This window comes from Pleurodeles waltl, chromosome 3_1, assembly GCF_031143425.1.
Source record: "Pleurodeles waltl isolate 20211129_DDA chromosome 3_1, aPleWal1.hap1.20221129, whole genome shotgun sequence".
In the NCBI taxonomy this organism is placed as follows: Eukaryota; Metazoa; Chordata; class Amphibia; order Caudata; family Salamandridae; genus Pleurodeles; species Pleurodeles waltl.
The window spans coordinates 1918012008-1918037490 of NC_090440.1; the positions used below are offsets into that span (position 1 = coordinate 1918012008).

Genomic DNA, 25483 nt, shown 5'->3' on the forward strand with positions numbered 1-25483 from the left:
ATGCACAGTACCGGCTTTACCCAATATAAAGCCTAGCTCAATAAGTGCAGGGAAAACCCGGAGGGGGGGGGGCACTTCCTGCCAAGCCCACAAGGAGGACACACCAAAGACAAAACATTACTTCAACTTAAAAACAAACTATAATTGAACCTCTTTTAACCTTAATCGACTCAGAGTCCATGGCTCAGTTTGGTTGCAGCTCAGCAGGCATTCCCCATCTGAACACCCCCCCACCCCCCCATTCACACACAAAGACCAGTCAAGGGCACAAGAAGGGGCTCATGTTTATGCACAGGTCCAGGTTTTGACCAGGCTGGCTGGTCCCACCAATCTCTTTACAGCCACTGACTCAGCCTCAGGGCAAGCATCAGACACAACCTGTTTAGGCCATCTTTTTTTCCCCCTCAGCTCCTTCAGCGGCTGCCAAAAAAAACCTACTTTCCCCTTCCTACATGGAGACACTGCTGGGCACAACCTCCTCGATCATAGGCCCCCTGCGGGCTGCAAAACCTTCCAAGATGACTCAATAATATTGGTTCGGAGGTAACTCAGAGTATTGTAAATCCAGACGATTTTATCAGCAGAAAGGCCTCTCCACCTCTTACCATCAACAGAAGCAGCCACCAGGATCCAGAACATCAGGATGGGGCCCAAGAAGCAGGCAAGGACCTCTCCTACCTAGAAACCCCAGAATAGGAGGAGATGCTCGCATCATACGCGCAAGGTGTCACCCCACCAGCTTTTGCTCTGGAGGCTGAGCCACAAAGCACTGAGGCCCTGGGAACGCGCTGCATTTGGACAGTGACTGGGCATCTCTTCTGAACATGGTACAGCTGTCAGCTGACGCACTGCACTGCCAGTCAGACAAAATGGACATGCAACTGTTTTTGCTCACCACTTGGGAACTTAAACTCGCTCATCAAGCAAGCTCAGTCTGACACTGCTGTAGTGCAAGTAGGATCTACCTGCTCCCCAACAGATAAACTATCTTCACTCATCTCTATCCTTAATGACTTACTCTCTGATCTGAAACAACCTCCCAAGACTGCACAGGGTGCGCCACTCCAGATCTCCACTGCCAACCCTGAAGCACAAGGCCAACTCAAACCTGTTCCGCCAGCATCTCCTGAGGAGTGCAGTTCAAGCTAAAGCAGAAGTAGGCCACCGGGGAAAGTACTGCCGCCATCTTTGGCAAAGCAATCAGCAGCTACAGTGAACTGGGATCTCGGTTTCGAAAATGTGCCAGAGCCCAACAATAACAGGCACTGTAAATGGAAGCAAATGAGGAAAGGTCGGAATAAAAGAAACACCGCAACAAAACAAATGGGAATCTACCCTCTATTCAGACTACCGGCTAGACAAACTGAGACAGACTACCTGGAGAAGGCTCCCTAGCCTCAGGAAACACGAGTAGGAGACGACCCTCCTGCCAAAAATGCTGGTGAAGGTCTTCTTACTATCAGAACTCAGACGAGGCAACCTTGGCCAAACCTGGTGGGTTCAGAAACAACTAAATGCAGGTCGGGTCTGACACTGAAGTCAAGACAAGCTAGCTCTCATATGTCAGGGTTGGCACTGTAATACTGTAGAAGCACTCGTGGTCCTGAAGCTGGAGAAACAATTCAGTAAAGCACCTCTCCGAGCAGTGCCGAGCCAGGCGGCAACTCTACCACAGTGACGAGGTTTTTTGTTGTGGCGGGGGATTCAACACTGAGCAAGTACAGTTGAGAACAGGGCCAACTGGCCTAGTTGCCTCACTAGTTGGCCCCACTGACCATGCGGAAAATGGGTATATTTGGACAGAGGTCCCATCTCCACCTACTCAGCGCCCTGGGAGGGACATACATGCCTCACAGGCTCCACCAGATGTGTCAGAAGACACCAAAACAATCATTTTTGCACCAGAGTACAAATCTAAAGGCAACTGGGATGTCCAAAACAGAGGCAAAATCCTGCGGTTATTATGATCCTTCCCAATCCTGGCGGATGTAAGGTCACCGGACCTCTTGTCGATTGATTATGTGCATGCAGGAATGTCCTCAGAAAGTGAAGTCACCAAGGCCACTTGGAGTTTGACTGCAATAGCCCAGAAAGCGCTGACTGAATGGCAGACTTTCAAGAAATGGGGAATTAATCTAAGTCCCTACTACAAACCTGGCTATCCTCTACTTTCACTCCATTTGAACAGAACAAGAGCAACAGAATGACCACATAAGCCACCCATTCAGTGCTGAGGGGGCTTTTGGGGGCTCTGGGGAACTCGCAACTGATGCCGTCAGCATCCAGTGATCAATGCAGCTGGAATCCTAATGGATCTGGGGCACTGGAATTCGACACAAGATGGATCTCGAGAATAATAAATGTCTCACCTGGAAGCCCATGACAATCCCTGGATGACAGTGCACCCTTTAAAGACTGTGAAGGCACTCTTCTGCTTTGGTCCTGGAATGTCAATGGCCTTGCCAGTAAAATATCCGATCCCGACTTCCTTCAGTACGACCAGTCCTTTAACATCATCCTTTTCCAGGAAACTTTGCTTGCTGAACTATTTCACTTGCTGTGCTTCATGATTTTCTTTACCCCAGCCAGTAAAAAGGCCAAGTACGGCCATGGACTGGGTGGCCTGGCAACCTACCTCTCCATACCAAGTGTATCAGCAAGGGCATTGCATTCCAACTCACCAGCAATTAAAGCAAAATAGATCATAACTCAGGATCACAATGTTTAACCCAAGATTGTAATTATAAACACTGACATTCAACCTAAAGGCAGACCAAACGACTCAAGACTGCTGGTGGAGAAGCTGCTAAGGCACACAGAGGATGAGGAAACCTTACATTTTGTTCTTTCAGGCGATTTCAACTTGCATCTGTTTTAACTGATGGTTATATATGCTATTTTGCATGATACATTTTATTGCAAGGGTTTTAAGTAACCGAGCAATTAAAAATAAAATATACTAAACTGAGCTTAACCCAGCCATTTTCAGAGAACACCCCAAAGCCCATTGGTTCACTATCAGCCAGTTGAAGCACATTCTAGTGTTGTTTAATTGAGATGCCCAATATGAATGGGAGCTATGATCTGAATTACTCTGTTTTCCTGTAGGGTGTTTATTTTGCGTTGGCTTTAAGATTTTTCTGCTAAATTAATTCAAACTTTCTTCATCTTTTGGCAAGATACCCGGGTGGTGAGCAAACAAAAATACAAAAAAAGTTGTTCAAAAAGGCAATGTCTGAATCACCAACTAGCTGCCAGGTGCGTAATTCAAGATTCCTCCCACAAAGTGTTATTAATGAGTTCTGTACCTCTCTCGGTGCCCAGTTTGCAATTCTCCTTCCCTTTCTTCATATGTCACCAATAATTACGCTGGCCTTTATCGTTCCAGTGCTCGGGCTCTCCTCCCCCCTGTCAGCTGGACCGAGTTCTGATATTTGAATTTTGTATTTTATTAATTAAGAGGTGAAATCACTTCCTTGTTGGTATTCATTTCTTTGAAGGGTTTGCTTTATTTATAGCCTTCTTAGGACGAAAAATGAATGTTCGTGTTTCAGTCACCCATTCCTAAAACTGAAAAAACGTGTCATGCAGGATGTCAGATTTCCCAAAATAAACCCTCGATGGCCTACGAAATGCTCCCATGTCATTCTTTCTGTAATTCCACTTCTCACACACACCTGAACCCCCTGTTTAGAACTTCAAAAGGGGTGTCCTCACATACCCCCTCTGCTCCGAGCAACACTGATTTATTTATGGTTGCCTCTCACTTTTCACACTATCTATTACGAAGCTTTCACAAGTTGTGATAAATTGGATTCCAGTTGCCAGTCTCAGCAGAGGCCAGGGAGTGAATGGTCATGTAATGGGATTCTTCTTTTGCTTCCCGTGCAACTGTGATGTTGGTTTGTGGCCAGTGTGCAAAGTGTACCATGATGGGCAGTATGTGAAGGTTGCACTGGTAGTGTGGAGTCTAACATTGAGAGGGGCGCGTGAGAAGCTATTACTTGATGGGCATGTGAGAAGCTGGCACAGGTGAGGAGAGAAGCTGGGGCTGGTGGGTAGTGGTTGAATCTACCGCTACTAGGCAGGGTGAAAAGCTGGCCCTTGGAAGGAGGCAGTGTTAGGAGCTCATACCGGTGGGCAGTGTGGGATACCAACACTGGTGGGCACAACACAAGGCTGGTACCAGTGGGTGGTGTAAGAGCTGTCTCTGGTCAACATAAAGAAGAGCAAGAAATGGCAAAGAGACCGGTGGGCAGGGGAAGGCGCGTGCACTTGAGGCCAGTTTGGGAATCTTCCATTGGTAGGCAGTGTGAAAAGCTGCACTGGTGTGAACCATGGAAAGCAGTACTGGTGAGCGGTGTAAGGGGCATGCACTGGTGGGTAGCCTCAGAAGTCTGAACTGGTTTGAGTGTGAAAAGCCTGCATCGGTAGACAGCGTAAGGAGCGTGGGCTGATGGGCAGTTTGAGAAGCTGGCACTGGTAGTGTGAAAATCTTGCACAGGCGGAAAGCATGAAACACCGCACTGTATGGATTGCAAGGAGCACGTGTTAGTGCCCAGTTTGACAAGCCTGCACTGAAAACCTTGCACTGATGGGCAGTGTAAGGACCATAAACAAAAACGGGCAGTATGACAGGATTGCTCTCGTTGACAGGGTGAATAGCTTGTTTTGCTAGTGTAAGGAGCATAAACTGGTGGGCAGCATGAGAAGCTTGCACTGGATGACATTGTGAGAAACCTGCACTGGTAGGCAGTGTAAGGAGCAAGAATTGGCGAGCCGTATGAGAAGCTTGCACTGGTGGGCCGTGTAAGGAGCATGAACTGGAAGAGCAGAATGATAATCTTGCTCTAGGAGAAGCGGTGTATAACTTACTTTGTTGGACAATGTAAGGAGAAAAACCTGGCAGGCACTATGTGAAGCGTGCACTGGTGGGCAGTGTAAGGAGCAAGAACTGACAGGCACTATGAGAAGCTTGCACTGGTGGGCAGTGCAAGGAGCATGAACTGGAAGAGCAGTATGAGAATCGTGCTCTAGGAGACAGGGTGAATAACTTACTTTGTTGGATAATGTAAGGAGAAAGAACTGGCGGGCAGTATGTGAAGCTTGCATTGGTGGGCAGTGTAAGGTGCAAGAACCGGTGGGCACCATGAGAAGCTTGCACTGGGAGACAGTGTGAAAAACCTGCCCTGGTAGGCAGTGTAAGGAGCAAGAACTGGGGAGAAGCACGCACGAGCAAGAACTAGTGGGCAGCATGAGAAGATTGCACTGGGAGAGAGTGTGAAAAATCTACACTAGTGGGCAGCATAAGGAGCAAGAATTGGTGGGTAGTATGAGAGGTTTGCACCGGTGGGCAGTGTAAGGGCCAAGAACTGCCAGGCAGCGTGAGAAGCTTGCAATGGGAGATAGTGTGAAAAACCTTCACTGGTGGTCTGGGTAAGGAGCAATAACTGGTAGGCAGTATGAGAAGCGTGCACTAGTGGCCAGTGTAAGGAGCAAGAACTGGCAGGCAGTATGAGAAGCTTGCACTGGTAGGCAGTGTGAGGAGCAAGAACTGGAAGGCAGTATGAGAAGCGTGCACTAGTGGTCAGTGTAAGGAGCAAGACCTGGCAGGCAGTATGAGAAGCTTGCACTGGTAGGCAGTGTGAGGAGCAAGAACTGGCAGGCAGTATGAGAAGCTTGCACTGGTGGGCAGTGTAAGGTGCAAGAACTGGCAGGACGTATGAGAAGCTTGCACTGGTAGACAGTGTGAAAACCATGCACTGGCAGGCGGTGGATGGAGCAAGAACTGGCAGACACCCTGAGAAGCTTGCACTGGTGGGCAGTGTAAGGAACAAGCACTGGCAGACACCATGAGAAGCTTGCACTCGGAGACTCTGCTTTCGAGGACGACAGTGTCCACATTTCTAATGCTTCACTTTCAAACCCAGAGCCTAAAACCAAACTAACACTTAAAGAAAATGTATACAATTCGTGTGCTTAAGAAAAAAAATGTTATTCTCTCATTCGCTATTACGGGTCCCTTTGTATGACCCTATGTACAAAAAAACCCTGCATAACCGCCCATACACCACTTATTTCTTTGGCTCTGTTTCAGTTTTTTACTTATAGTATGTTTTTTCCATCATCAAAGCAAGAGAGAGAAGCAAAGTAGGAGGAATAAATAAATAGGCAAACAGTGACAAAGAGAGATATCAAGGTTGCAAAAGGCATGTGACAGGGAGATAAAGAGACAAAACACGGAAGGTGTAGGGCGGAGGAAGAAAGACTAGACGGTTTTAGTATTCAGTAATCGGGGCATTCGACAGCACCGGCAGCGAGCATCTAAGAAAAAACGTGTTTTCACTAATTAAACACTGAAAAGCTAGTAGATTCTAGCGCCAAGAGGCTTGATTGAGTAATGGTGGTCGGGGAGGGGGGAGTAGGGCGCTGATATCCTAGGTATTGAGGAGCGAGCTGTGCAGTGAGCAGGCCTTGAGGGGAAGCTGTTTGGAGCTGTCCAGTGAAGAGTAGACAATGGCAGCCACGTACTAGGAGGTACAGGATTCCATCCACACTTACGGCAGCGCGAGCACATGTTTTTTTAAGGGTGCTGAGGAAGGTGAAGGTGATTTGATCTCGGGAGAACAGCAAAGGTCCAATCACAGTTTGTTTATCGAGCTGTACTACACCAATCAAGCAGCACCGCCCCCACGTGACCCGGTATTCAGGCCTGTGCATGGAGGTCAGCCACGCGCAAGCTTATCTTATGAGAAACATCTGTGTGTCCGGGCTGACGACATGCGTGCGCGCGGACTGCGCTGTTATCAGCTACAAGCACTGCCACAGTCAGGGGAACCCGCGCTGTACTCCGAGGAGCTCCATGATGGCTGAGGTAATTGCACAAACTACAGAAAGAATTGACAAGACATGCACTTACAATGTACCCTTAATATTGGGCTATTTCCAGGGGAGTCAATACTAGAGCACGAGGACTAGTCCCAGAGCCTCTGCAGTTTCAGAATGTCCATGATATATATGTACATAGATCTGATCCATATGGGAAAGTATGCGGTCTCTAGTCTCACAGCGTCACACAGGGCACCGTGTAAAGGAAGGCTCAAGAATTATTTCCAGCACTCAGCACATTTCCAGTACTGTATAGGGTTTTTTTTTCATCAAGACTGCCAAGTGTCCACAGTGCTCAACATTCCTAACTATTCAACACAGTGTTGTCTCTGATGATGGCAAGTTAATTATTGTTTTGTAACATTCCGTTTTGTGTTTGAGTGGACAACCTCAGCCGCCATGTAGCATCATCAGTGAGTTAGCACCAGGCTGTCCAGAAGTTCAGCTAGATCTGTTCCAGGTTCGGCACTCCTTGGATAGATCTGTTCTCATATCTCTGCAGTGCAATGCCACCAACACTCTGTAGGTACCAGTGGTGTCCCCAAGTATATCCAATAGATGCACTAGTGAAACACTGGTGTGCTGTATGCCTTCCCACAAATCCCCTTGGTGATTAGGAAGATTCGGAAGGAGAGGACCTTGGTGATACTGGTAGCACCCTTTTTGGTCTTGGCAGCATTGATTCTCCCTACTGATGAAACTTTCCAATGGGTAATACGTTCATCAATCCTCAAACCTCCACCGCTCCTGTTCCCTTGAATGCCAATGATCGAGTTTCAGCACCTCAAATTGACTGCTTGGAACTTGAGAGGGTGAGCTTAGAGCAGAAGGGTGCGCCACACCTGATAATGACTTACTTACATTCCAACAGAAGGGTGAAAGATCAAAGTGCATTCCACACTGCTGACCGTTTCCCCCCCAGTTAGACAAATGCATTACTTTTTCTCGTGACCAGGCACCTCTCCTTTTCTAATCCAAAATAATTGTGTCCCATCCCCAAATACTGGCATGTGTGATCAGCTGTACTGGCACAGGATAGCGGAGTGGACACCTTTAGAAAGATTCCATTCCACTAACCACCACCCCAATTGGATCCATGCATCAATGCGTGGTTGACTAAGGGCTACAGGTGGAAATGTGTGCAAAGGGACTACTGCTGTAAATACGGCCATCAACCCTTGTACTCTTTTCCAAGCCCTTGGGGTACTCATAGGTTAGCTGAAAAAGTGTCCCAGCGAGTGCTGAATCATCACAATCCTGGAGTGTCGAAGAAATGCCCGCCCCAGTTGGGTGTTGAACTGGGCAGCAGTTGAAGATGGGTTTTCTTGTAGTTGATGATGTAACCCAGCTCCCCTAGCTTCTTTGTCACATCTCCTGAATACAGTCATCCAACACTTGGAAGTCCTGGAATAGAACGTGTGTTGCATATGCTGCATAAGTATTAGCTCTGATACCGAAGCTGGCAGCAAAATATGATCTCTTAAGTGCTGATTAATTTTTTTTTCAAATTAACAACATCCTTAAGTGTTGATTCTTCTGATGCAATGTTGTCATTGATGCCAAAACAAAATTGATCTTAGAAATCGGGGGAAAGTCAGTCTCAAAATCCTTGCTGACCTACCTTTTATTCAAAAAGCATAGGACTGACACATTATCAGGATGTTTCCACTCCTTTAGTGGTATATCCTTGATTTCATCATGTAGTCGTAAGTTGTGAACTGTAACTCTACTATATTTAGAATAAAAGTCCTCCTGCTGCTGGGCTTGTTCCTCAAACCCAATGGCTTCTCTGAGATGGTTGGAATTCTCCCATAACGGAGAGGCTTGAAACATTTTCCTTTGTGATCATCATCCTGATCTTCAAAATCCTCTCTCGGTTTTCTCCCCTGGGCTCCACGAAGGCTGAATCCACAGTTTATTTTCTTATTAAGGTTTGCAGGTCAGATCAAGACATATGGGGGACTTCATCTTCCTCTAGTTGTAGTGGACTCTGCAGGTTATGCTGCTGGCTTGCAGCTTTCCTGTTTAAGTAGGTTGCTTGGCGACAAAATTCTGTTACTACAAGATTTCGTCCCCAGTATAGCCTCCTAGTTTATCTTCTACCCATTGCGTGCCTGAATGTACACTGGTAGAGGTCTGGGATACCACACGCGAGTTTTGCTGTCGGCTTGACTGACGGCAGATTATGGGGGTCATTCTGACCCTGGCGGCCGGTGTGGCGGTGCTCCCACGAGCATTCTGACCGCAGCGGTTCAGCCGCGGTCAGAAGCGGAAAGTCGGCGGTCTCCCGCCGACTTCCCGCTGCTCGGGGGAATCCTCCATGGCGGCGGAGCGGGGGATTCTGACACCCCCTACCGCCATCCTGTTCCTGGCAGGTCTCCCGCCAGGAACAGGATGGCGGTAGGGGGTGCCGCGGGGCCCCTGGGGGCCCGTGCAGTGCCCATGCCAATGGCATGGGCACTGCAGGGGCCCCCGTAAGAGGGCCCCACTGTGTATTTCAGTGTCTGCAATGCAGACACTGAAATACGCGACGGGTGCAAACTGCACCCGTCGCACCCCTGCAACTACGCCGGCTCGATTCTGAGCCGGCGTCCTCGTTGCAGGGGCATTTCCTCTGGGCCGGCGGGCGCTCTTTTGGAGAGCGCCCGCCGGCCCAGAGGAAATGTCTCAATGGCCGCCGCGGTCTTTTGACCGCGGTGCGGTCATTTGGCGGCGGTACCTTGGCGGACGGCCTCCGCCGTCCGCCAAGGTCATAATCACCCCCTATATCTTCCCTTGCCAGCACATGTGCAGGGAGAACGCCATCAGCCAGAGCAACCAACCATGTGCCCCACAACATGGTATGAACCGACTGCACCTCTGAAGTTATGAGTGCCACTAACGAGTACTTGTTAAATTAGTATATACATTTTAAAGATGCATAATAGAAAACATGTGGCTCACATCTTGACCGTGGGACAGAAAACAATTACATGAGGAGGGGTATGGAGATGGGCATCTTATTGTGTCGTAGCAGTAGAGCTACAAGGCACACTAAGACGTTTGGATCAGATATCCAAAGATGTGGTAAACTTCTACCTGAGGCGTAAATGGCTCACAAGGTGTAAGAAACTGTGTTGTTGGTTTGACTGGGATGTGAGCTCTGGTCAAGCAGCAACCCCAATCCTTGTCTGAGTAAGATACAAGCCATTTCTAAATTAACCTGTGTAAACCCCTGCCCCTCTTGTAGCTTAGCACAGAACAGTCAGGCTTAACTTAGAAGGCAATGTGCGAAGTATTTGTGCAATACTTCAAACAGTAACTCAGTGAAAACACACAACAAATGGATCCCAAACCAGTTTAGAAAAATATTAAGGAAACAAGACCAAAATGACAAAAATACAATCAGTAGAGCTGGAAATATGCAGTTTTAAAGATTAAAGTGAAAATAGCGCCAAAAATCATGAAGCGCAAACTGTGAATATCTGGTCACGCTGGACCGGGACAAAGTCACAATTCGGGCCGATTGTGATGGAGTGTGGGTTGACTGCAGAGACCCAGTTAGGTCTGCTGTACAAAGTACCTTAAACTCTGGTTTGTGGAGCTTTGTGAGGGTCTGTGTCAAAGATGCATCACACAGCAGAAGTGATGTGTTAGTTCTAAGATGCAGCGTGGCTGTGGTGCGATGGCCTGCATCGTCATCAAAGATTCAATCAAAGAGGGCTTGTAATGTGAAGTCTGGCATCGAGGATGTGTCAAGCAGTCGGAGGTAATGTGTTAGCTTCAAGGAGCTGTCAGACTGCGATGTGAACTCTGGCGTCGTCATTGAGGCTGGCGTCGATGAGGGATACAAGGGATGTGAGGGTCTGCACTAAGGATTCGTCAAGCAGTGATGATTCTGAAGAGGCGATGATCTGTGATGTGGGTCTTTGGGATGGGGTGGTCCACGCAGCAGCCGTGATGCTTCGGCTCTGCTTAGGGTTGTGCACACAATAGACGAGATGCGTCGGCTTCCACTGGATCAACAGAGTCTGGTAGAGCCCCTTATGCCCACTTTCAAGGGTCCAGGGCTGCAGGTGGCACCACTTGGCAGGGTAGACTCACAGATGACAGGGTCCAGGTGCTAGGGTCAATGTGGTTGGAGCCTTCTGTCCCTGAGGCTCAAGTCAGGAGGTCAGCCAACTAGCCCTTGGAGTCGATCCAGGGTCCTGTGTTCAACAGATGCAGGTCCATTCCTTCTTACCTAGGCAAGAGGGCAGCGGGTCAGCACAGCAGGGCAGCAGCCCTTCAGAGAAACAGTCCAGCAGAGTGGCAGTCCTTTCAGCAGCACAGCAGTTCTTCTTCCTGTCAGAGTATTCACAGGTTTAGAAGTACTGAAGAGGTGGTGTCTGAGTTCCATTATTTATATCTGGTGCCCTTCCTCTACAATACCAAAGATACCTAAAATGAACTGGTTCCCTTGCTGTAGTGAAAAACGAATTTAAGATTTTTTCGCTACCAGGACATCTAAAATATAAAAGTACATGTCAACCTTTTAGATACACTGCACCCTGCCATCTGACCTGTCCATGGCATACCCTTGGGGTGACTTACATGTATTAAAAAGGAAGGTTTGGGCCTGGCAAGAGGTTTATTTTGCTAGGTCGACCTCACAGTTTAAAACTGCACACACGGGCTGCAACAGCAATCCTGAGCCATGTGTAAAGGGCTGCTTTCCTGGGTGGCACATTCAGTGCTGCGGCCCATTAGTAGTATGAAACCTACATGAAGTACTACTTTACTAACGACTTGCAAGTACATTAAATATGCCAATCTGAGATAAGCCAATATTGCCATGTTTTAAGAGTGAGACCATGCACTTTAGCACTGGTTAGCAGCGGTAGTGTGCAGAGTCCTAAAGCCAGCAAAGTTAAGGGGGCGAAGTTAAAAAGATTGGAGGAAGACCACCCTAAGACTGACAGGTCTAACACAAGGTTAGGACTGGGCGAGGAGGAATAGTGGAGGGGATAATGGCCTATTCATCTTGCGTCTACTAGCCCCTGTAAACTTGCTTGAACTTCCCCCGAGGAATAATTGAACGCTGGTGATATTTACCCCTATGTCTGTACTTCTCATCATAATCATGACTTGTGAGAGTGTCCCACCTCCCGACAGAGAAATGTTACTCAAGCCTTCTTTTCTTTCTATTATTGCATTATCAGCAATAAATGCCCCCCACTCACTTCCTATTGTTGCATAAGCCACATACAATTGCATGCTAGGGAGTGAGGGAGAGTGGTATGTTGCTATGACGGGGAGGAGTATCCTAAAGGTAACGAAAGGTAACAAAGATTACCGATAAACAATTGGTTTACTACTCCTACGTCTGTCCTCCTCGTCATAGCCATGACTTGTGACAATGTACCCAAGCCATAAAGAAAAGACTGACAAATATATGCTGCACAAATATATTTATTTGCTGTTTTCAATACAGACAAACCTGAATTGTCACTCATTAAAGAAAAGAAAAAATTGTGACAAAAATGTAATTAATATGTGGCCATGTGACTTAACAGCCGATCTTGAATACCATTTCTCTGTCGGCAGGCGAGACGGTCTCGCAAGGGTAATGCGCTTTCTTTGAGAATCCTGTACATACTGAAAACCTGCCATGACTCCCGTCTCTGGCACTAACCATGGACACATCTGGATTGTTGTGCTGAGCACGCCATGTTTTTACTTCTCTAGCTCGCAGAGCTTCGTGGCACTACTGCTAACAAATAAGAGTAAAAACTTGAGAGGGATCTGATAAAGAGCCGAAAGATAAAATAATTTACTTTTTTCTAAAAAGAAAGAACTTGAAAAGCATGAAATACATTTTCATAATGCTTCGATAGGTATCCATTGAATTACCTTCTTTCATTATTATTAAATATATTTTCATAGCGTGGACCTGATCACAAGATAACGAACAAACCTGTGCAATCCCCAGGGAGATGGGCCGGCCTCACAGCCCCCTTCAATAAGCTCTGATTGTCCCAGGGAACCTGCTTCAGCAAAACCCTTTTCGGTCCCAGAAACCTTTGCTGCATGTGATGTTAAGAAGGGGTCAGCCTTCCGGTCTGCGTGCACTTCCGCACTCGCTCCGGCAAGGAGTGACACTTCAGGCTACAAAGCACAGAAGCATGTTACCAACAACCCAGCAAACGCCTGGGAGGTGTGTGTGAGGCAGTGCTTAATTTGTAAATAAAAACCTGCCGGTGCCCAAAGCCCCCCTCTTAACGCGACTGCTGCAATTAAATGTGAGAACCCGGAATACTGAGGGGCGTAATCCTGAAAGCATCTCGGGCCTCTTTAATTCATATAAAGCAGCTCCCCGCCCTTTCAGCTCACTCTAGCAGCTTTCTGCTTTTTCCCTTTTGACGCTTTTTTGTTTTTCCCTTCCTTCGTCTTTCCCAGATGTGTCTTTTGCTCGCAGCAAATGCTTTAGGCAGAAGAATAAGCCCCGGCCCTCAAAAATAGGTGCCGGTGCTCAGCATCGGAAACAACAAGCACAAATTAAGCACTGGTGTGAGGGGAGTGGATGGGGTAAGGTACTCTGCTACCATCACTCTAGCCAAGACACTGGCACGGTCAGGGCGGGTGGTCCTTTTTCAATGTTTGCTCAATTGTTCCCTGAAAGCTTTAAGGCCAAACCACATATTTTCTAGGGATGGCATTAGACCGTTTGTGCCTCTCTTAGAAGCAGTAGCTGCACATCTTTAATTACGTTGGATGTAATGGGCAGCCCTATTGTTTTAAGGACAGATTAACAGGTGTAGGTATCCTATGGCAAACAAACATGGAAAGAATACGTATTCACACTGGACAATTCCATACCATATGCCATATAACTTTACTTAATCACTATGATTCAATGTTAGAATACATTTTTGACAAAAACACACAACAGGGGGTTATATAAAATCCTCAACTTATTCTGAATGAGCTATTATGTGTTATTTTCATAGCATCTCAACCGTTTTTTTTTTTACTTCTGAAATTCGCTTTTTAGTGTGTTGTAGCATCATACATTCTGTGACTTTGCCCTTCATTGAAACGTTTTTGTTTTTTTTGTCAGAAAAATACATACTAACCACGCCTCATCATATTTTGCTGGTTTGAAGCACGGTAAATAAGAGTTCATATTAGTGAAGTCAGATTGTTTCCACTATTTCATTGTCTGACTTTAAATTGACTTCTGATGGGAGCTTGCATCTTTAACTTTTGTTTAATTGGGAATGTCATAGGACACCCTATTACTCTTTTGTGATTTTGGAGCGATGTGATAAAAACAATTGCCATCCCTCACATCTTCACACAGCCACAATCCCTAAGCCTTCTACATAGAATTGTAGTGGTTAAGTAGAGAACTGAGCAAAAAGGAAGACCTGCCAACTCACACGGTGCCATTGTGTGTCAGACATCATCATTTCCCTTCACATGGTCACCTGAAGCCAATATCACATTGTGGCAGTGAAAGCAAGCTGGAAACCACTGCACAGAGTGAGTTTCGAGCTCATCTTTGGAGGCTCTAAATAGCCAATCTCCATTCAGGGTTGTGAAAACTCTCCAGGATATCAACGCCTAAAACAGCAAGCTTTTTTTAAGTTGAGCGTGCAAGCGCTCTGGCCTGTTGTAATCTATCTGTGGGCTTTGTACCCACACGACGCCCACTGCATGCCCATCACTATCACTCGTTCAAGGGCTTGCTTTTCAAAAATCCTTTGTTATCATTGGTAAATGCTTTACGTTTGTCCCTCCTTGGGACAGTTTTTTTACCGTCTTGGTCATTGACCTTGTTACATGGATAATTGCGCGTTGCCTATATGTTTGACTGCAAGCAAACTTATTTTTCCTTTTGTGTCTCTCCTTCGCACTCATGCTCATGGCAGCTGTGGCACTTTGAATCAGCTCGCTCATGTCAACTGTTTTACTTTTCAATATCAATTTATGAGGCAAGAAAAGTCCAGTTAGGAATTTACAATGCTTATAGCTCTAACTCAAGCAAAAGCAAGACCTATTGCATTGAAAATGCTTGTTTTTATTTAGTTTTTGGAGGCGTGAGGGGAGGGGGCAGAAATGCCTCTTAGGTAGTTCTCAGCACGAGACCCCACCCTGCCAAGTTCCCACCTCCTCCTCACAGTGAAATATTTGCCATAAGAAGCATGACAAAACAAACAGTGGTAAAGCAAAAAGAGTGCAGCCAATGCCAGACTGATTGGCCCTGCCAATGCTTGTATTTTTCGTATAAATTAGGCACTGCAGTTAGCCATATGTAAAACGTGGCATTTAGCTACGGCCACAACTTTTTTGCTGTTTAAATGTTATACTGTATTTCACGTTTAACTTTCATTCCTTAGTTCATTAAATACAAACTTATCCACGGGGCAACACCGTGCTGGTTATTCATATCAAAACACCGGCACAGTTGGCAATTATTATCTGAAACTTTCGAGCTCCGAGCGCTGAAACATCAACTTTTCTATGTTCAAGAGGTGTCAGGCCCTTAAGCGACTCTCCCACACCAGTTCCTCCTCCTCTCCTCCCCCTCCACAGGGACTCCACTCACACCATTCTAGAAAGCTTCTTGAGCTCTGATCCAGACAGAAGGAGCCAAGTACCAGCCCCAGGCCTTCTGTCCGGTCAAGAACAGGCAAGGATTTGGGCCTGAATCATCCCCTCCAAAGACGAGCTCTGGCTGGAAGCAGGACAGGTTTGACATCTCTGAGCAGTGCGGCCTCCGAGGTATGTCTTCAGTTATTCATGTGTTTTTAAGGAAACGGGCAACGTTGGAAACCTCTGAGCAGCGCGGCTTCCACGGTATTTCTTCAATTGTTTATTCATTTGAGTGTTGTGTATGCTATGTAACGCGCACAACGCGAGTGTTACCACGATGGACGTTACAACGCAGGATGTTACAACTCAGGTAAGTACAACAGAGGGGCCCCTTTCAGTACTTTACAATGTGGGATTTTACAACGCAGGTAAGTCTTTCAAATTTCTGTGTATTAAGGTAAATAAAGGGAATTAAGTGATGGAAGTAGTTTTAAGGGTTCAGGGATGGGTAAGGGTACGCATTGGTTGGTAAGAGTTTTTTCAGGATTCGGTGATGGATACGTGTGCAGGTTAGTAAGGGTTATAGGGCTTTTTAGGGTTTATGGATGGGTAAGGGTAGGAGTTTGTAACAGGTATTTAGGGTTCAAGACTGGGTAAGGATAATAGGGAGCTAGTAAGGTGTTTCAAGGTCTGTAGGGTTTAGGGGTGGGTAAGGGTGTTTGGTTGTTTAGGAAAGAATAATGTTAGGCGTTAATTGAATGTTAACGCTCAAGGATAGGTAAGGGTACAGAGTAGCAAGAGTTGAAGGACGAGTAAGGGTTTTTTTAGTGCTCAAGGGTGCGGATGGGCACAAGCGGGTTAAGGTTTATTTTTACTGTGTGTGTGTAAATATTCAATGAAAAAAACAAAGGTTACAGGGACGTTATAGTTAGGTTCTGAATTTACTCACAGAAAACCATAGAAATTCAGCAGTTACAGTTAGTGTAATTTCAAGTAACTATAACTCGCGCCCGTAAGGTAACTATAACTCGCACCCCACAATGCACAGTTTTCCCTTGAAAAAAGCTGATATTTTTAATGATGTTAGAAATGTTGTCATGACTGCTGTAATATCTGGGGTAATTAGCAGTGCATGGTGAGGGCGCAAGTTGTAGTTACTTGAAATCACTCTAACTATAACTGCTGAATTTTTGTGGTTTTATATGAGTAAATTCAGAACCCAAATATAACCTTTGCCACTGCTATATTCACGTCTGTGCGTGCTAAAAAAAACCATAGAAATGCACTAAAAAAACAAAGGTTACAGGGACGTTATAATTAGGTTCTGAATTTACTTGCACAAAACCTTCGAAATTCAGCAGTTATAGTTAGCGTTATTTCAAGTAACTATAGCTCGTGCCCTAAGGTAACTATAACTCGCGCCTTCGCCATGCACAGCTATTTACTCCACATTTTATATCACTGATGACACCTTCTATGGCAGCTTTGATATTATCACTGCAACATTTGCAATAAAATAATTGATCAGAAAACTGTGCATGGCGAGGGTGTGAGTTATAGTTACCTTAGGGCACGAGTTCTAGTTACTTGAAATAACTCTAACTATAACTGCTGAATTTCGAAGGTTTTTTGTGAGTAAATTCAGAACCTAACTATAACGTCCCTGTAACCTTTGTTTTGTTCAGTGAATATATATATATATATATATATATATATATTGATATATATATATATATTATATATATCACCTACTGTGGGTCACCAGTAGGTAGTTATAGTTAGGACCACATTTCCATAGAAAAAGCATTTTTTGACTTGCCTATATCTTTGGCACCGTTTGGCGAATCTTCATTAAATAAAAATAAAAAAAGTGCCCCAGTGATTCTTGTTGTGCATGGAAAGGTTGTGGGTGATCCATCAAGCCGGGGCTGAGAAAAAGGGTGGGGGGGGGGGGGGGTCAAAAAATGTATGTTTCCTATGTTAGTTACCACAGGAGTTTTGAATTTGCGCCCTAAGGTAACTATAACTCGGGCCTCCGCCATGCACAGATTTTTCTTCACTAATTTGACTGCTAATGTTTCATTGATATAATTTTATTGACGTTATAAAAGTTGTCATGAGTTCTGTAATAACCGGAGTAATTAGCAGTGCATGGTGAGAGTGCGAGCTCTAGTTACCTTAGGGCGTGAGTTATAGTTGCTTGAAATAACTCTATGTCTAACTACTGAATTTCTGTGGTTTTGTGCATGTAAATTTAGAACCTAACTATAACATCCCTGTAACCTGAAACATGCCCTCCCTCATAACAAATGCTGTTAAATTCTTTGATTCCTCGTGCAAGTGGATCTAGTGACATGAACCCTTCGTATCAGGTTTAGAGAAAAACCTTCCCCTTTGAAGCAATAACATTAATTCATTGATGTTAGGCAAATGAAAAGTGTCTGTGACTATATTCTGGTTTATACTCCCCAAACCACACAAAATCTCAACCGGCCATCAGCTTTCTAATTATTACCACAGGTGAGACCCAACTTGAAGCTTCCATGGGTTTATTAATACCCTCCCTCATCATGTCCTCTAACATTTTTGTTACTTTTCTCCTAATCATCACAGGCACCCTTCTCAGCCTGTGTTGTACTGGGATGGCTCCCTCTTTAACAATGTTTTTGTGGACATATCCCTTCAGTTGTTCCAACTTTTCTCTAAACACATCTTTCACATCATGCACATCCTCGATGTCAATGATTAGGATATGTAAATCATCATCATCATAAATCTTTATTGCACGATTACCTAAAATCTTTACAAACGTTTGCAATCTTTCTGTAACAGCTGGAAAGTTAATAGCAAAATATTAAGGGTTTAAGACGGATCATTATTTCAGCTTGTGTAGACATTCCAGAAGGGACATATGGGGCATAGCAGCAGACACAGCTTATCATATGAGAATATCGAGTAAAGATTAAAATCTTTTTTTTTTTAAATATCCTGACATATATAAAAACTATAAAAACGAGGATAGGGAATCTCAAATAAGTAACAATGCAATCCACCAACAGATTATATGCTTGTTTTCTATTAATTAAATTATTCCACAAATAAAAACAGTGCAATCGGTCAGAATGTAATGTACATGATTTCAGGTGGTATGACTATTTCGCAGCAGACTGACGTTCTTGCACAAGTGTTTTGAGTAGTTGCTAATACTTTATAAGTATAAGGCGGTCCGATCAAATACTAGTGATATAAAACAACATCAATAAAAGGAAACATGTAAAGGCAGCATTATTGACCAGTTTATGATCTGCTAAATTTCTGGAAATGGACAGTGCTTCCCCTCCAAGATTTGCTGAGGTGGTAAGTCTAACCAGTCTTGTTGCATTCTTTATGTAGGTTTTGTAGTAGATTGATGTACTTTCCAAATTTGCCCAGGTCAGATGGTTCCGTCATGGTGAAGACAAGGTTCCTGGCCTTCTTACAAGTTCTTATTCCGTGGCTTAAAAAGAGAGGTTTTAACAAAGTGCGACATGCATTTTGCAGTGCCGGACAGCAGCATAATAAGTGGTTGAATGACTCCATTTTATAGCCACAAAGCCTGCTGCTGACAATCATGGAAAAGGAATGCCATTTTGGGTTAATTTCTTTAATCTGGAGAGCCATCAGCCTTGCAGCCATGATTTGTGTCAAGCAGACTTTCCCAATTGCGCACCTTAAGTATGGTTGTGCAGTCAGGAGGTGCGGGTGTTTATTGTCATGGGATGATGCCACTGCAGCTTTTGCCGATTTGCTGTTCAGTTTTGTGAAGCCACTTGATATTGACAGTGATTTTATTTGCCTTTCTTCAGAGATTTAAGTGTGATGTGCAAGAGCAGCAATTTGTTTAATTCTGTCTGGTCTATTTGGAGGGTTCCAAGCAATTTATTTAAAAGAGGGACCAGGGGCTCATCTTCGGGCAAAAATGGGTCAGAAAGCTGATTTCAGTGTGTGAGCTGGTCCTTGAGGAGTCTGTAGTAGTATTTGAAGAAAGCGCCCATGTTAGCCCACTTCTGTCCTTTCAGGCCAAGTTCCAGTCTGATCATACAATCTCTTATATATTTGAGTAACCTGTAAGCCCTATTATAAGCTTTACCTTGCAATTTTTCCACTGTTTTCGTAAATTGCCCCAGGAAGACTTCATGGCCATAATTTAGTGCCAGTATGAGGGATGCCCTGAGAACTCGTCATATTGGGACTGAGGAGGGGCCTTCTAGTAAATTATTGAGCTGGCAAACTCTGCTAGTAATCATTTCGGCCTTTGCTTCAAGGTGACACTGGTGGGTTTTAGAGCTTCCATTTGCAGTCATACAGGTAGTTCTACAATTCGGCCTTTGCTATAAGATGGCACTGGTAAGTTTTAGAGCTTCCGGTCGCAGTCAGCCAGGTAGTTATACAGTTTTGTCCCATTCATTTTAGTGGGCGTATACTCCAGTAGTGATTCAGTTTCTTAGTCCTACTCTCTAAAGTTATTACTTTTTTTCTTGATACATTTGCCTTCACTTTATTTGTCTCGTTATAATTATCGAGGGCATTTTGTGCTTTTTGAAGCCCAGTTCTTGTGTGATCCAACATAATGATATCACCCACATATAGCAAATTAACTTTGAACTTTTCAATTTTTGGCGGGATTAAGTTGGCATGTTTTTAAACCAGGGACATGTCTGCTATAAACAGGTTAAATAACAGTGGGGTACAACCTTGCTTTAGGCAATTGTCTGTAGGAATGTTCCTGGTTACAACAGTTTGTGACAACTTGACCCTCACCCAGGTTGAAGTAATCATATTGATGCACCCATCCAAGTATTAATAGACCACCTTCTGCAAAATACACGTTCCTTTTGATTTTTCTTGTCAAAAATGTAATTGGGGCTGTGAAATATCCAGAGAGTTCAATTTTCTCCTCTTGATATCCGCTCAGATCAATAGCCTTGGCAGTCAGCACCAAATGTGGCCATTCCCTCACAAAGATACTTTTCGAGATGATTGTGTACAAAGACCCCAAATCTACCATCTGTCCCACATTCCTTTCATTGACCACAAAACGTGCTTTAGTTTTGATTCTTCTTCCTTCATTATCACCCTCCTGACTCAAACTCAATACACGATCTTCCTGTCTTCGTTCTCTCAGTTCTTCTGTAACCAGTACACTTGACTTACTGGTTTCTTTACACATGCAGGCACAATGGCCTTTTACGACCACAGGTCCTGCACTCCCTATTTACAGCATAGCATGTTTAGAATCTCCAGAATGGAAGGTACTTCTACAACAACTTTAGCATATTTAAGGTTATTTTTGCCCCCCTTCTGGAATCTGTTGACTGTTTTGTTGTTAGAGTTTATAACACCAGTGCTGTCTTGGAGATCCTCCCTTTTGTCCACCACAGGCACTTCATCTTCACCACTTGCCATATCTTTCTTACTCATTTCCCTCCTACATAATTGAGATTCCTGTACTACTTTAGCTATGCTGAATCTGCGGAGGAAGCATTTTTTCACTGCCCACAACCTTTCTTGTGTCTTTTGGCTCCTACATTGAACAATGAATGGATTAGGAATGAGTTCTACAGTCATTTGGCCAAAACAACACTTGACAGAAAAAGTTCACGCAAACTTGACACAAGGTCATCCATTGACCCTCCTGCCTTCTATGAATGAGTATAAAATGTGTATGTCGATATGACTATATTCTACTTTTTTAAATATCTGTGCTCCATATTTAACTTTGCCTCTTTATACAAATCACAATTTGGTTGGTCATTAATGTCAAGCACTTCAGGAAGAAACTTAAGCCTGTGATGTCCTTCTTTTCCCAAAGAACTTAGCAGATCTTTTTTCCTTTCAGGTCTAAAGTCGTGACCATCCAAAGCAATAAAGTAATTTCCAAATAAATCTATCCAGTCCTCCCACTAAATAAAATGGGTACAGTAGTGTAGCAAAATGGAGAGGCACAGCAATTGAAGAGGATTCCATACTGATAACTGTGACAACTGTTGTGAAACGGAACCATCCTGTGTATAGTACATAGTGGTATTTTGTATTTCTTATCCTGGGCTCCAAGCCCCGGATAGCAAAATTACTCTGGCCCAAAGAAATAGCAGGAATTAAAAGGAATCAAAAGTGCAGTTCCATGCAAAGTGCTAAATTGACATATGCCTGGTGATGTGGCTTTCTGAAGAGACTCACATCCCATTAAAAGGTTTTGTCTGCCATTTGAGACCTCTCTGTTGCTAATGGCGAGAGGGACTTAGATACTGAAGAAAGGAGGACAGAGGCAATAACCAGAAATATGTAACTCTCCTGAAATTCAAGGGAGAAACTGTCCCAACTAATAAGCTGTCAGAGACAAGTGATTCTTTGTCAGTGGATGGGGGAGGTTTTGGCAATTTTTAGTCATCTCTTGAGTGTGAACACTGCAACAACATTCCTGAATGCGAGTATGACTTCCAGTTTTGGACTGTCCTGCCAGAGCACAACATCCTCCACTCCAAAAGTGATCTGTGGCATTTCAAGCTGTCCACTCTAGATATGATCTGCAAGAAAACCCCACACCTTCCTAAAGGTACCATGGTTAAAGATTCATGGAAGAAGGAACCTTTTTTTAATGTAATATATGGTTCACCCATTACTTCTTTGCCCCTGTGTGCATGTAGGAAGCAGAAACAAATTATTTTTTCAGGGGGGCTTTTACAGCATAAAATTACACATGGGTAAAATGTGAATAGCGGGGATGTTATTCAGCTTGGTGTTCTGGGTGACATCATAGACAACTGGTGCTCACTTTTGTTGTCTATTTGACATCACTCAGAGCCTCTCAGTGAACAACATCCCCATGATGCATAGTTACCCATCTATAATTCCAAATATAATAAATAACATCACAAATTACTCAATTTCAACACATAGAAAATAAGTGATTGAACAAGGGACATATAAAACATTAAATGAACTCTAAAAATAGTTTAAAAACAGATGCCCACATTAGTGGTCCGTTATTGTGAGAAAGAAAAGTACAAGCTTTGGTACTGCTGTGCATTCCACATACCATATCTCAAAAAACATAGGCTGAAGAATTGTCATTCTGGTTAACAGCATGACAGCAGCATCTGGATTGGTTAGGGGAGCCATTCCTCTATCGGAGAGCAGAAGAACACAGAGGAGAACACGCAGCCTTTGGGTAAGTGCCTTTTTTAATGTGTAACCCATGCATGTGTAATGCTTGTGTGTGTAATGCATGCAAGTGTAGTGGTTGTGTCTATTTTATAGTGTTACTTGGGCTTTTGGAGGGCGGGGTGGTTTACTTTGGGGTTTTGGAGGGAGGGGATGTTATATTTCTTTTTGCAAAGTGATGGGGCACTTCACTCACCCCACTACTTTCAAAGGGCACAAACCGCCCCTGTGTACAGTTGAAATTACCAACAAGATTGTTAGTCAAAGCACAATCTGAAATAACATCCCTACTAATAAAGTCTGCTAGGGAATTTGGGGATGCATGTGCAATTTGATAATTCCATTCTATTAAAGACCCGAGGGATTTTAAAGTGTGCACCTGTCACACTTAGCTTGAGATTAATCTTAAATGGGTTTACTCTTTTTCATCATAAATTAAGATTTTAAAATATGACCTTCCACTTTATTCAGTTTTTTATAAGGTATTCCCATAATTCCAAATAACACAGTTGAACGATATTTCGGCTCATGTACTTTCCACAGAAATGTCATATGTTGCTGAACCATTGCAAAATTATAAATACGTAATCCTTCCCAATGAGAATAAATAAACTCTACTCGTTTGCTGCCCTAACGGTTGATTACAGTTCAGTTCTGGTTACAAAATATGCCTGTTACCCACAATTATTTAACTTCTCCAAAAGATCAAACTGAATTTCCACTCAAATTTACTGTGATTGCAACCTTCTTTAAACAAGCATTTGCAATGCAATAAGTCTCACATTTGCTTGAGTTGGGGCTATTGGCATTGTAAATTTGCAAGTAAAGCTTGCTCTGCTGCTGTCCCACCTGTTCCTGTTCTGTGAGAGAGGGACATGTTTCTACTCATGCTTGTGTTCTACCTGTTCCGCAGGGAGGTTTTCACAACAACTGTCTTTTTTGTACTTCCTCTCTTTGACATCACCTTGTGCTACTCCTACTCCTGCTGCCACCTGTCCAGTGCCTATGTTTTGTGCTAGGGGTGCTCCCAATGTCACGATGCCCTGTGGTATGTATTAATGATCATTCTAATACAGAATTCACCTTTACAGAACCAAATATTGGTTTTTCAATGTTTATTTTAATACATAATCTTAATAAAAGACTCAACTCACCAAAAGATATGAAAGGTTAATGCTTGATGCCACATGGGAAAGAGATTCAAAAGTAATTATGCCACCTTTCACAGTTCTACAACATGGCTGACAAGTGACTATGTTGTATGAAACACCTTCACCACCGCCTACTGCTTAGTTTGCGGAAAAAACAATTTAAGTGGTGTTATCCAAATTGTTTTTTGTACCTGAAACATACACCACCAGCAGGGGCATTGCCCACTCACAAAGTGACAGTCAGATGTCTGGTGAAAAACAGAGCAAAAGTAATAGACACCACGTGCAGTAAGGTTTGCCTTAGTATCATCGCCAGCTGCTTGTTCACACATCACTCACTCTGCCATCTCTCACTGGACACACTTTCTGTTCTCTTTCCCATATCAGCAACGTTTGCCTCCCATTTCTCTTTCCTCTCTTTACTTTCTCCATATTCTCTCACACTTGCTCTCCCTTTTCTGTCACTACTCTCTATCTCGTCTCTCTTTCTCTCTTTCTCCACAATATATTTTCTCAATCCCTTCTCTCCAACTCCCATCCTCTCTCCCAGCTTTTCCTTCAGACTACTTGTCAGAGACGGCCATGTCAGAAACTAACCTGGGTGTGGGGCTGTGGTATTCCCACAGATTAGAAGCTAGTCACCAGTATCGCACTCCTTACGGAATATTTTACAGCGCATTAATGAATATTTGAAAGAACTGTCTGTTAATTTGGTTCAACACAGCTCAAGCTGTGCAGGGGCTGAGTGCTATGTATACAGGACTCTGCTCTGGTTGAGTGCAAGAATTAAACTCTTGTAAAAAACAATTCAACAGAATGTCTGTAGGAGTTCAGCTCCATTTGTGCATAAAAGCTGCTGTACCTTTGCAGGGGTTCAGCAATATGTATGCAGGGACTCAGCTATGGTGTTACAGCCAGAGGTGCTCACTTTGGAACTGGGGTACGAGGTTCAAGCGTCAGCGTCAGCTCAACCTCCAGTGATCCTGGGCAAATCACTTAGGGCCTGATTCAGATTTCAGTGGACAGGTTACTCCGTCACAACGGTGACGGATATCCCATCCACCAAAATATATATCCCATAGGAAATAATGGGATTTATATTTTGGCGGACAGGATACGCATCACCGTTGTGATGGAGTAACTCGCCCGCTGAAATCTAAATCAGGCTTTTAATTTCCCTGTGCCTAAAAACCGTGTATGATTTTGAGTAATGTAACGTGCTATCTAAAAATGCAAAAAAAAGATAACTCAGTCTGTGAATGAGCTCAATCCCCACTCTCTCTGCATGTGCAGGAACTAATTTTCTCTGTGCAGGAACTCATTTATGTCTTCTAGTTATTGAGCCCCATATCTAGAAGTGCAACTAACTTCAGCTTTGGGTTCCTTAATTAAACAAGCACTGAAATATGGTTCTTGTTCCAAGGCAATTTTGACCCTTTGATTGTTGCGCTGTGCAGCACCACTCTAGATCTGTCAGACTTTGGCTGACTCCAGTTTGTCAAGTGAGGGGCCCTAGTGGAAATCTGGGGGACCAAATCACATTTTCATTGGGATAGTGCTTGGAGGGCCAGACCAGTGAATAACCATGATTTTGAGAAATTTCAGAGAGAGCATTTTATTAATTTGTCTTTTGAAAAATAAATACTGGCTGAGAATGTTTAATTCTCAAAACTAAGTTTGTTGGT

General features: G+C 44.1%; 1 long non-coding RNA gene across 1 annotated transcript in view; it reads left to right on the forward strand.

Annotated features, from left to right (window-relative positions):
• Nucleotides 1-6731: 6731 nt before the first annotated feature.
• The window catches only part of LOC138283480 (uncharacterized), a 111079-nt gene continuing 92327 nt past the window's right edge, over nt 6732-25483 (forward strand). Inside the window, exons 1-2 of the long non-coding RNA XR_011201264.1 lie at nt 6732-6874; nt 22570-22654. This is a non-coding gene — a long non-coding RNA (uncharacterized lncRNA). The remainder of the gene's footprint in view (nt 6875-22569; nt 22655-25483) is intronic.